Consider the following 12,288-nt stretch of genomic DNA (forward strand, 5'->3'; position numbering starts at 1 on the left):
TGATATTTTTGGTCTGCAATTGTGAGCTGTATCAAGATCAGTATATCCCAAAAGGGGCCCGAATAGGGACTTATATTATGGCAGAACTTTTCCAGTACAGCACACAGCCACATGTCAGATGCAAGTGAACTTTGATATAGAGGATATGATACTGAGTACAATCTAGTTCAAAGATTTCTGAACTGCCCTGTTTACTGCCTGGCGTAATGCCCCATACTGCATAGTTTCCCCGTCTATCCCTACTCTTTTTTTCACTGTCCCCCAATCTAAAACAGATATATATATATATATATATATATATATATATATATATATATATATATATATATATCCACTAGGTAAATTTTGAACCATAGAAGGGTGGGCTGAGAGGTGGAGTGTCCACTGACCCAGGCAATTATAGGCCTATCAGCCTAACTAGCCTGATCTGCAAGGCCATGGAATGCATTATCACGGACCTTATAAACAAGGACATTGGCTACCTCCAAACACTTGACACCACACAGTTTGGTTGTGTCAAAGGGAGATCATGCCTATTAATTAAGCTTAGTCAACTTCTTCAAAACAGTCAGCAAAGCCATGGACAAGGGGAAGACAATGCACACCACATACCCTGGTCTAGCCAATGCCTTCAACACTATTCCCCACTTGGGCATAATAGATAAACTCTCTCAGCTAGGCATCAACCCACATGTTACCAGATGGGTAGCTAACTGGCTCACTGATAGAACCCACTCAGTCAAAATAGGGGAAGCCACCTCTAGTAGTAGACCCGTAACGAGTGGCATATGCCAAGGATTGGTTCTGAGACCTCTACTACTTAGGATATACTTTCCTGAGGCACAAGCCAAAACCAGTGGTCTGTGACTGACCAAGTTTGCAGATGAAAGCTGGGTGCTGTCTTAAATTTACCTAGTGATGTGAACATCCTACAAGATGGCCTTACCCAAACTAATGACTGGTGCCAGTAGCATGGCCTCAAATTGAATGTCAAGAAATGCATTATTATCCCTTTGGGAAAAATGGTGTTCCCATTAATTATCACATTAATATGAATGTACTAAGCATGCAATCAGACGTGAGGGACTTGGGCACCAAGGTTGATAGCAACCTGACTTTTGACCACCATGTTGCCTCCATTGTATGGAAGGCTTTCTACATGTCCCTCCTGATAAGTAAGGGTATTTCATATAGGAACAAGGAGGTCATAACATCCCTGTACTCCTCCCTTATCAGTTCCATTATCGAGTACAATGCCCCCTTTGGCATGTACCTTGCCAAGCACATGCAGCAGCTGGAGGGACCACAGAGGTTCCTGACCAGGAAAATCCAGGGTCTCAAATATCTATCCTACACAGGTAGGCTAATAGCCCTGTCCCTCTACTCAGTCTTGTACAGACTGCTCAGAGGTGACCTGTGTCCGGCATACAAGGTTGTCTCAGACCCAGACTTGGTGGAGTTGCTGCATATCTGTAAGTTAAACTCCACTCATGCAACCCCCATGCAAGGCCTCAACCTGGTTTGTGACATTAATAGAACTTGTTGGCAGGATAGATATGTGTCCCAAAGACTCCTCTAGCTGTTGAATACACTCCCTCTCCATGTCAAGCAGAGTACCTCATTAACCCTCTTCAAGAAGAACTTGGTCAATTAGATGGGAAACAGAAAATACACCCTTGGGATCCCACCTGTGTCCCTGCTGGACAGGGGAAACAGGTGTTGACTTTGTTGGAACATGTGTGAAATTCTTGGCTAGGCTTATAAGGACCTCTGGGCCAATAGCCTAGTATTGTCCTATGAACCTATGAGAGAGACTCAATGAGGACATCTGAAGTAAAAGTTTGCTGTGACAAATTGTGTTGAAGGCTTTTGACAAGTCTAGAAATAAGGTATAAATATAGATAAATAAAGGTCTGTAAAATTATGAAGACCCTTTATCCGTTTTCAGAGAATACAATCCTCTTTTTGCTAATATACTTCAGAACATATGGACTCTGGTTAGAGGTTTCACAGGCTTTCTTGTGGCTGATGCAGGAGGACATTTCCTAGACTTACATCAATATATAAGTTATGATGCAATCCAGAATGAAAAATACTACCCTTCATCCAGGAAAGGGTTAAACCACACTATCCCTTTACTCATTTGCAAACACACAGTACAGGCCCAACAAATTTAAATTATATGTATTATCACAGTAAGCTACTTAGAATATTTCATTTTACACTGCATCTTCAAAAATAAATTGAGAAAAGTAATGGTATTCAATTAACCCATTTTTCTAGGCTTGGTTAAGTTCAACATTTCTACTAGTTAAATAAAATTATTATTTTTAAATAGTGAGCTAGTTTTCTATAAATGAACAGCAGAATATATTATTTCTCTCATTTGCACAGAAATCTTAATTTCTGTTGCAGTGTCATTTCTATGTGTTGGTGGCAAGTGGATGAAGAGTAAGAGATTTAAACCTTCTGTTGAGTATGTGTGACATCAGATTCATTGTCACTTCCCTTAGAGAATAATTGTGGGACTACCATAAGAATTGAGAAGTGGGCAGATTTAACTTAAACCTGGAAAAACTATCATGTTTCTGGAAAGTACTTCCATGTTTTCTTAGTGAGTACACCAGATTAGTTAAAGGCAGCATTAAGCTAACCTCCGGAATCAACCCATGTGTTGTCATTACAATATAAGAGGTTCCAGAGCAGATAATTTACATAACTGTCACTTCAGTGAGACTGCTTGTCATGAACGCATTTACAATCCTTGAGTGTATGTCATTACAATATTTTGCCACCACCGTCCCGCGGTGGTGGTGCTGCGGTAGCGTTGTCGCCTCACGGTAAGACACTGTCCGGTTCGATTCTCAGCTAGAGCGTCTTCTGCATGGAGACATGCGTGAATGGGCGTACCTTCTTTGAAGGTTGTGCGTCAAGGCTGGTAACCCAGCACGTAAAAATCAACTACCAATCATTAGTGGACTGGATCAAATTTACTACATTTCAACAACAGTAATAAATGAATGTTGATAAATAAATATGACCTTTATTGTATATGAAACATCATAAATATAATACTACCAGGTAAGAAAATGTTTGACGATGTTTGTTCCTGGCTCACTTCAACTCACTTTGTTGTCTTACATCACATCATGCCAGAAAGCTGAGTGCATTGCTCTTATAAGCAAATTGTACTGCTTTGGGGGTAGTTTATTTTATTTATTAATTAATTTATTTATTTTAATGATTACATGTTTTGAAGCAAACAGTGTAATTTATCATTGAATCATAATACTTGCTTTATACTCGCTCTTATACTTCCCCCCCTGTACTAGTGTTTGGTATTTATTGCAGAAGAGCCACATAGCGTTACAAAATATATTTCTTTCATTTACTGCATTAAAAACCCAAATCACTTCAGGAAAAGTCACTGCAACTACTGTTGCCATGGTAAGCATAAGATCACTGTCTAGGGTCTGCAACTCACCCATAGTTCAGGGTCTGAAATGGTGCATGTTCTGAAGCCTTTCTCTGCTAATGTTATTAGTCAGTACCACCAGTCACCCTGGGGCAATGCAATATATATCACAATATTGACAATAAGTCTGTGTACTTGAGTGTCTTTTAGCAATTTATCACTGACATACAATTCTAATGACTTTCTATGTGCATATATTGTCAACACTACTGCTTGCTTTAGTATTTTGTCTTCTAGTTCAATGTATCCAATTACCAGTATATAGCTGGTCATTTTTTTTATTATTCTACTACAAGAACTGTGGTTCCTATGTATATTTAAAATAATGCTCTCAGTTGTTCCATTAACTATGGTATATACTACATGGGTATACAGTAATAGGAAGTTGTTTTAGCAGAAACCTTCCTAGTCAATAAAATGTTATAATCTATGATTCATCTGGATGGGGTAGAGCTATACTAGTTTAAAAATTACTGAGGTTAAGAAATTTAAGTTTTAGAATAGAAGAAAAGAGCTAAGCAAAAACACAAGCCTGTGGAAGGAAGCTAAATCAGTTGAGCTAGGACACAAATGCATGATCTTTAAAACCATTCTAATTCAGAGGAAACACAGCTCTACCTGTGAAGAAGAAAGAGACTGCAGCTTATACTGAGTGCTGTAACTGGAAACAAAGCAAAGTTTCCTGAGAAATGCAGGGGATGCTAGACAATTTAAGACTGAGTGAAAACTGTGAACTGTTTGAAGCGAAAAGTAAATCCTAAAAATGTTTGCTTCAAAGGTCTTGATATTCTATGATATTCTGAAAGCATACTGGAAGTGTTGTTTAAAACTCAAACTGTTACCATGTACTTAGCCTATTTTTTTATTTTGTCAGTATGTATTTTAATAATAAGTTTCTGGCTTGTGCTGAATGTTATAAAGCACATTAAATAAATCCATCATTCTTCAGATTAAAGTTTACCTGTATTTCCTAAACTGAGCATATATAGTCATTGTAGGGCCTGTTATCAACCTGACAATTTGAAGCAAGTAATGCAGAATGAGCTGGAATCCTGTCTCTTAACTTATTCCTCACTGCTGCTCTCCGGTGTTGTTTTCTAATACTACAACAATTAACATTCTGGAAAGAAAACATTCCAAGGAAAGCTGAGTAAGGAAATTACCTCTCAGCTATCAGAAATTATCAGAAAAGTCATTTTAGCTCTTGTAAAAACTCAGTACTGGAGAATATTTCACACACTAAATAATTTATAATTAGCAATTAATTTACTAATTAATTTCAAAGCATAAATTCATCATAATTTATAATACTGAGGAGTCTAAATTTACTATAAACTTATGTATTTGAGTCTCTTGTTTTACATTCTCAGCCTTACGGTATGTCATATCATACAGTTTTCCCTTTTGACATCCACTGCATCCCAAATTTTGATGAAATGTTGAAAGTATGTCCCGGTTTCCACACAGAAACCTGGCCAAAGACATTAAGCATTTAGATGTTGAGGTTAACAGTATCTTAGGAGGAAAATAGGTTTATATTCAAAGTATATAGTTATATGCCAATACACACAGGAGACAAAACAGGCAACAACACAATGTGAGAAACAGCTGGTGACAACACGTGAGAAACAGAAAAGTAAACGGTAGGAGCTCACTACATCACCTTTGATTTACATCCATGCTTTCCTAAACTGCTTGATCTAGTGACAGTGATGGTGATTGCAAGTTAAGCAGGATACATAACAGTTCCTTATTCCCAGCAACACAGGGTTTGCCATTGTTTCAAATGCCTAGAATGGGACATCTTTTATGCAAATGTGAGATTTTGTCAGGCAAACTATGCCCCCAACTACTGAACTTCACTTTTTGACAATACAAACTCTCACTCTTGCAGAATTTAACTAGTTTCTGTTATTTCATAAAATAATAAAGTGCTTCAGATACAAAGCAATGTTTTTAATCAACTGTCAGAGGAAACTTGGGAATATTTTTTAACAATAAAGAGCGTACCAGGACCAGGACAAATCCAAATAATAGTATATGTAGAAGTCAAAGATATCCAATAGGCTGAAACAGTTGTATATGAAAACTTTAATAAAATGGCAAATAAAAACAGGTGAGCACTTTCATGATACTATCGCTTCTTCAGACCATAAAACATACACTGCAACAAAGCATTTAAAAACAACCCTTAGCCAATCAAATGAGAGTAATAGCCATATGACATTCATCAGTGATTCAAACCTTTTCTCTTTAAGGCAGGCTTTAAAGAGATAGCACTATTAAGCCCTGGAAATATATCTGCTTTAAAGTCTAGAATCCATTTCAATTCCAAAAATTCAGTTTCATTAATAACACCATCCTCTCTAATATTGACATTTAATTGCTGCAGAACTAAAAACTTAAATTGATGAGTTTCATCAAAATCTAATACATGCTTAACTAGTGCATTATTGGGTTTACCATTCCGTATATCATTAACATGTTCCAGTATACATTCCTTAAGGGTACAATTTGTCTTCCCTACATAGAACATTCCACATGCTATACATTGTGCCATATAAACAAGATTACTGCTATTACAGTCTATATAGAAACAAAAATGAATCTCCTTATATATTCTAGGATGAATAATGGAAGTAGTGGACCAAATAAACCTACATGCCTTGCAGGATCTACAAGCATAGGTACTTTAACGTTCAGATTGTATCCTAATCAGCCCACATTGTTTATAACATAGGTGTTGTTTTAGAGTTTTATTATTTCTAAAAACAAACTGTGGGGTATCACCAGCAATTTTACTTATATTTTCATCTGTCATTAAAATTGGCCAGTTCTTCTTCATGATGTCACATACAAAATTAATATTGTTAAAATAAGTTATAACCATTCTATTTTTATTGAATTTATTAACATGTCATGGGTCAGTTCGTTGCATCTCAGGCCTTCTAGAAAAGTAAGGTGTAACTTTTTTTTTTATGCTGACCACTTCTATAGCCCACTTTATTACTCCTATGCTATATCCCCATTCCAATAATTCAATACGTAAAGTATCTAAAGCTTTACTTAAAAATAAAGCATCAGTATGCAGACGCATTAATCTAAGAACCTGATTCTTAACTATATTTCTAGCAATATGTCGGGAATGCATACTAGTGTTATGTAAAATATTATTTTTCTTACAAGGTTTCCTGTACATGCTGGTGGATAGGGCACCTAAATCATTAGTATAAATCAATACATCTAGAAACTCATTACATGTCACAGAACTATGCATAGTAAAACTGAGATAAGATGTGTTCTGCAAATAGTCAACAAACTGATTTAAAATATGGGAGGGTCCTTGCCAAACAAAAAAGATGGCATCCATGAAACGTCTGTAGAACTTCACATAGCTGACAAATAAAATGTCAGAGAAGACAGACTGTTTCTCCCACTGGGCAAGAACCAGGTTCGCATATAAGTTAGCACACGCTGTCCCCATAGCAACCCCTAGTTTCTTCAAAAAATACTCAGCTTCAAATGAAAAAATATTATTCTCCAAAATCATCTGTAATAAAGCACAAATGAGCTCTATCTTAGAATTCGAGAATGTCATCTCAGATACAAGAAACATTCTAACATTATCAATCCCTAAATCATTAGGGATGACTGTAAACAAAGAGTTCACATCTAGGGTTACAAGGATAACATCTTCTAAACTATTAAACATATTAGACCATTGAAACAAGTCCTGAAGAAATTATTTAGAGTCCTTCACAATACTTACAGCTAAGTCCAGGGGCTGCCTCAATTGCTTGTCCACATAAATTGACAGTGGTTCTGTTAACCACTCCCCCCAGCACAGTTGGTCGAAGAGGTGGGTTAACTGCATCCTTATGGACCTTCAGCAAACCATATATCGACGGTATCAGAGGATGATCCACTGACAAATAGGTGTACAAATCAAAATCTATCTGACCAGTCATTAATAAAGCATATAGATAGAAATTGACCCTGTTAATAATGCCGGTAATTTGAAATTTCTGTAGTTTCAAATACACAGCTTCATCTGTTAATATAGCCATCATTTTATCAACTATTCCACCTCCTTTATTTGCTGGCCTAATACTGAGCTGCTGCATATTAATCATTCCACGCAATGCTACTGATTCATTAAATGTCAAGTTATAAAATTCAGTCTCATAACTTCAGGACATATACCCAGTTCTAAGGTCAGTCTTACACATATTAATGAATGCTTCTATGGCTGGTGAAAACTTCAGTGTGAATATACTGGGCTTTCTAAACACATTAGGCATTTCATTCTCCTCTGGGAAAGTCACCCCCAGCATTAATTTCCTAGCAAATAATCGTAAATATTTTTTACCCAAAACTCCTGGGGTGTGCCATTTTTCAAATATTTATCATATTTTTTCACATGATGCAACTGCCTAAGTAGGAAATGCACTGCATAAAGAGGAACAAGTGGTAATCTTACAGCAAACGTTTCATGGGTGTTAGGTCCCAGTCTGTAATGTTACTAAATTGTTTTTCCAAAATTTCCGTCAATTCATTTTCCCTCAGCTTCCACATCTCTATTGGAATTCCATCTATACTTGGAGTTTACCCTATCTTTTGGTCTTCAATGGGTAACCATTTGACATGATGGCACTCAGAAGAGCTAGTCCCAAAATACGGAGACTGAATGGCCAAAAGACTGGACTTATATATACTATGACCGAGATGCCATTCCTCAGAATATTCCCTTTTCTCTGAGGTATGATGATCTTTGAGTTGGTATATATAAGTTTGGTGGGGTTTTGAGCTTGCCCCCTTCATGGGGGGGGGGGGTCCACACAAAGGCAGTTTAAAGGAGAGAAGCAATTTTTTTAAATTTGTTCTTCTCCTGTTTTTTCAGTCATTTTTATTTGTCCTGTCAGCACTCTGCATTTTGAGTGCCAACATTTCAATAGGGAGCCTTTTAATGGCTTCTTTAATCATGTCTTTTCTGTTCTTACTAATTAAATATCAATTGCCCTCATAGTGTAGTTTGAGGCAATTTTATTTTATTTTTCAAAAAGAACTCTATCCTCCACCTTAGTTTCTATTTTTAAGTCTTGTTTATACAAAATGCTATAAGAGCTGTATAGTATTTGTATTTTAATTATTTCATCAAGGTCCTTTGTCATTTTTCCTGCTTTTCTAAGTTTCTCAATCACTATTTGATCTTTCTGCTGTCTTAATTTCTGCACAAAAAACTTTGTTGCAGTAGAATTACTTTTAAAAAACACATGTTTCAATGGTTTGGCCCTATATTCATTTACGTGATCTAAATAATCTGATATCACTGACTGCAGTTTTTTAACTTGAGTCTCATAGCCGTCTCCCTTACTTTACAATTTCTTTTACAGAACTTTTATGATTAGCAGCTTGTACAAACTTTCTCTGGATGGCTCTCCATGTTTCACTTGCTTTTAAAATGACTGCATTCAGTATATTTAAATTACATGTATCCCGTCTTAGATACAAGTCCTTAACTTTGTGTTCTATTTTGTTGATATTTTTTGAAATGGTGTGGTGCAACCATTATTTAAAGTAGTTCCTTTTGAGTAAGTTAGTATGAAAGTGCTAGTGTCTTTCAAAATATTCTCTCCTGTAATACTGAAGCTTTAGCTGAACTGGGACATAATCACAAATCAGTGCTGGGTGTACTTTGAAACTTGAGACAAAGTTTGCATGCTCTTTAGTAATGTAACATCTATCTAGTCTTGCCCATGTGTTGTATGGGGCAGGATAAAATACCAGGCTTACCAGCCAGCCTGAAACAGGACCTGTTAGTCACCCTACAGAGGTTATGGACTGTCAGCCTGCAGTCAGGCTTTGTGATGGATGAATGGATGACAGCAGCTTTCATCCCCTTGCACTAAACTGGGGCATCAATGGACACAGGAATATATATATATATATATATATATATATATATTTGTGTGTATGTATGTATGTATATATATATATATATATATATATATATATACATTTGTGTGTATGTATGTGTGTATGTATGTATGTATGTATGTGTATATATATATATATATATATATATATATATATATATATATATATATATGTATACACACACACACACACACGCACACCCATACATCTGGCCAGCCCTATCTGTAAGGTTATGGAAAGGATCATTATGGAATTAATGCATAAGGGCATAGTTAACCTACACACTCTCTACCCAGACCAGTTTGGCTTTGTTAAGGTCAGATCCTGCCTACTTAACCTGGTTCACTTCTTTGATAAGGTTACTGAAGTGATGAAAGAGGGCAAATCAGTATGCCCTGCCTATCAAGACACTGCAAAGGCAATGAACACCATCTTAAACTCATGTATTGTAAATAAACTATCCCAGCTAAATGATAATCCCTATATAATTCCTGGGATAGCAATTGGGCTCATAAAGAGAACCCAGACAATTAGGGCAAGCAGCTGTACCTCCTCCAAAAAAACTGTCATAATGTCCTCAATGGATCAGTTCTTGGGTTACTCATCTTTGCTTTTACTTCTTGGAGGTCAAAGCTACATTAGGAATTTATGGCTGACCAGTTTTGCAGGTGACTGTAAACTTGGTGTCATCATAACCTCCCCAGAGGACACCAAGATCCTCCAAGAGGGCCTTTCCAGAAGTAATAGCTGGTGTCAAAACCATGGACTAAAACCGAATGCCAGAAAATGTATACTAATATCCTTTGACAAGAAAAAGTCTGTTGTAGCTATCACATTGACAACACAATCCTAAACATTATTCCAGTAGTTAGGTACCTGAGAACCTACAATGACAACGGATTGTCCTATGATCATCTCATAGCCGTTATTGTAAAAGATGTGTGTTTTCATTGGACAGTTTATTAGCGAGAATATAATATCCAGGTCCATGGATGTGATCATTCCACTGTATTCTGCACTCATCAGGCAGTCACTGACTATAAAACCACTTTGCTATGTACCTGTCTAAACATTCAACACAACTCAAATGCCCACAAAATTTTCTTACTAAAAAAAAAAGGACCTAAATCATAAAAACTATGCAAACCATCTCAAAGTCTTATCCCTCTTCTTGGTGTCATACAGGCTATTGAGGGGCATTCTCTGCCTTGTATAAAAGGCTTCAATAGACTTTATCCTGTCAGACCTACTGCACATTCACAAGTCCAATGGAGGTATAAATTTCTGCTCAAGTCTTTTTTTCACAACATAAATAGAACATGTTGGATAGATAATTATGTATCACAGTTAATACCATTTCTTTGGAATCATCTTCCACTCCACATAGAGCAAATTACTTTCTTACACTACACAGGCATAGTCTGGACAAATGGATGGGTAACAGCAACGTCAACCTTGGTTTAACACTCTTGTCCTTCATGGATAGTAATAACATGCATATGTTCTACTCACCTACAGGTTACTTATACTTAAAATATAACGATAAAAATTTCTTGGGAATGCATGATCTCTAAACATCTTCATGACTCTACCTATGGTGTTATGAACCTATACCTCCTAGAGAAATACATGAATTCTTTTTTATCTCCTTCTGATTGGGAAATATCTTGTAATCCAAACAACTGCATGTAATTTTCTAAAAATCTCCCCTCCTTCTGCACAGTCAACTTTCTTGGTCCCCATGATTCATCCACAATATTCCGCACTGCATTCAAGGCTCCAACTAAATATAATATTCTCCAATGAAGTATGTAACTTCTCCCAATATCTGCTTAATTTCCACTACAGTTGACTTTGGGGTAAATATTGAAGCTAGTGTGATTGCAAGTCCCTTCCAAATTCCTGTTATTAATATGTACCTTCTATATTTGTCCATATCTTCTTCCTACATTTTCATGTTAGCACCTTTTTTATTAATATTACTCCTTCTCTTCTCATTTCTCCTTCACCTCCCGTGTAGCAGCTTTCTTTCCTACTCTGGTTTATGCAGGCTTCATATTCTTTTCTCTGTAAGTTTGCCTCCTTCAAAAGTGATGTCATTCTTGGACATGAATGTCAGTATCTGACATATTTTTTTATAAAAAAGAAGAAAAGCATAATTAAACATTCAATAGTAATGTAATTAAATATTGAAAACTATATTAAAGTCACTCTTTACAACAAGTACTTACTAGCATTTGCTTTAACCTGGTTTAAAAGTACTCCTTCTCAGTAGTTAAAGTCCCAAAGTGGGGATTAGCGATCAGTCTTACTTTTGCCCAAATGGAACTCCAGTGGTCAAACTAGTGTTGACTCTTTTAATTTTTTGAGTGTTGCTGGACTCCTTGAGTTTAACCTGAAGCTTTTTTTTTTTTTTTTTTTGGAACATGGGGAAGGGTTTTGCATGTCTTCATCTGGCTTAGCTTGACTGTTGCTTAGATCAGGCACGTTATTGTCCATTTCCTCACTTCTTTTGGACAAATTTGGGCTAGAATCCATATACAATTTCCAACTAAGGGTATAAAACACCTTAAGAATTGCAAGATACAGTAGCCAAAATTTAAAATTTAATTTCCCTGTATTTTTAAAAAGGGAGTGAAAGCATTACTCTACATTCTTGCGCGACTAGAATAGTCATTATCTACATAGATCCTGGAGTCTCCTTCTGTTAAGGCAACGCCTTTCTTTCACAGACGTGATAGAATTTTTTCCTTTAATTGATAAAAATGAAGCTTAATAAGTGGCCTTGGCATTTTCTTCAGTGTCCCTCCAGGAAAGCATATTTTGTGAGCCTTCTTCATCTTTATTTCCTGCAGGGGAATCTTGGTCTGTTGATG

The 12,288-nt window shown here is 36.4% G+C and overlaps 1 protein-coding gene across 1 annotated transcript in view; it reads right to left on the reverse strand.

Annotated features, from left to right (window-relative positions):
- LOC122801074 (dual specificity phosphatase 28-like) overlaps positions 1 to 12,288 on the reverse strand; it is a 106,324-nt gene that overhangs the window by 57,228 nt on the left and 36,808 nt on the right. The window lies entirely within an intron of this gene.

The sequence above is a fragment of the Protopterus annectens genome, chromosome 4.part1 (genome assembly GCF_019279795.1).
Source record: "Protopterus annectens isolate FY-2018-M chromosome 4.part1, PAN1.0, whole genome shotgun sequence".
Taxonomy (NCBI): domain Eukaryota; kingdom Metazoa; phylum Chordata; order Ceratodontiformes; family Protopteridae; genus Protopterus; species Protopterus annectens.